Source organism: Mandrillus leucophaeus, unplaced genomic scaffold (assembly GCF_000951045.1).
Source record: "Mandrillus leucophaeus isolate KB7577 unplaced genomic scaffold, Mleu.le_1.0 Scaffold413, whole genome shotgun sequence".
Lineage (NCBI taxonomy): Eukaryota > Metazoa > Chordata > Mammalia > Primates > Cercopithecidae > Mandrillus > Mandrillus leucophaeus.
The window spans coordinates 1,806,787-1,808,508 of record NW_012104399.1 but is presented as its reverse complement, the minus strand read 5'-3'; positions in this window follow the sequence as shown (position 1 = coordinate 1,808,508).

Below are 1,722 nucleotides of genomic sequence, written 5' to 3'. Positions count from 1 at the left end.
AGACAGAATCTCACTCTGTTGCCTAGGCTGGAGTGCAGTGGCATGATCTTGGCTCACTGCAACCTCCACCTCCTGGGTTCAAGCGATTCTCCTGCCTCTGCCTCCCAAGTAGCTGGGACTACAGGTGCACACCATTGCACCCAGTTAATTTTTAGATTTTTAGTAGAGACAGGGTTTCTGCATGTTGCCCAGGCTGGTCTCAAAATCCTGACCTCAAGTGATTCACCCACCTCGGCCTCCCAAAGTGCTGGGATTACAGGCGCTCACCACCACCTGGCTAATTTCTGTATTTTTAGTACAGACAAGGTTTTACTATGTTGGTCAGGCTGGTCTCGAACTCCTGACCTCAAGTGATTTGCCCACCTCGGTCTCCCAAAGTGTTGGAATTACAGGTGTGAGTAATTCCACTTGGGCTTTTTTTTTTCCATTTTTAATGGAAATCACATAAAAAAATTAATCAAAATTTTCATATATTTGTATGCTATTGGTTATAAATTTAGGATTATTTCAATGAAATATGTGAGAAATTACAGATTAGCCTTATATAAAGAATATTTTGTTATCTATAAATTTATTAAAAGGTTGAGAGAAAATTTATATTAAAAATGCATAAAATATGAAACAAAAACAATTAAAATGAACAATTGAATAAATAAATAAAAATCATTCTGACTTTAGATCATATCCAGAGCAAGATACATTATTAAAAGGAAGATGCATGTTTTGAACAGAAACAGTGAACATATGTTATTTGATTGTTGATAACCTATATAATGAAGAACAATTAATCATAAGAACTAGAAAAAGGTAAATTTCCTGCTGATTTGACACACAAAAAAACCCTGACATGAGCAAAGACACTGTAAAGTTCAGAATATGTCAGTATGACATAAAGACATCAATAACAGATAGGTTAATAATTACCTCAATCTAAGTGTATTTATGATTACAGCACAAGAAAACTTGAAATGCTTTGAAATGTCACTATTTATGCATGAAAATCAAGTCATAGGAATTTTCCGAAATTTAGCAACAGTCCTTAAAACTTACCATGATGCTATCAATAATGAATTTTGAAGCTGAAAGAAATTTTCTAAGCCATCAATTAAAAAAAAATTAATCAAACCTGACAGAAGGAAGACTAAATTACCTTTCCATTCTCTCTAAAGAAAATTATATTTTAACATTTTATTTTCTGAAGAGGAGACTGAAGGATATGTAGCCAAGGATGTAAGAAAAAATAGTCATAAAATGTTTAGAGCAGTTAGTTAATGACAATATTGTTACTTGTATGATTCATGATGTTTGTTCACTTTTTTTTTGTTTTGTTTTTGAGCTGGAGTCTCACCTTGTCACCCAGGCTGGAGTGCAGTGTCACGATCTCAGCTCACTGCAACCTCTGCCTCCCCTGGTTCAAGCAATTCTTCTGCCTCAGCCTCCCGAGTAGCTGGGACTACAGGCGCACACCACCATGCCCAGCTAATCTTTGTATTTTTAGTAGAGACGGGGTTTCATCATGTTGGCCAGGCTGGTCTTGAACTCCTGACCTCGTGATTCACCCACCTCGGCCTCCCAAAGTGTTGGGATTACAGGCGAAAGCCACCGCACCCGGTCACTTTTTTAAATTAGTAATTTGTTGTGATGTCTTTTCTTATTCTAACTGTATTCATTTTCATACCTAAGTTTGTAGTCTTTTTCTTTTCTTTTTTTTTTTTTTTTTTT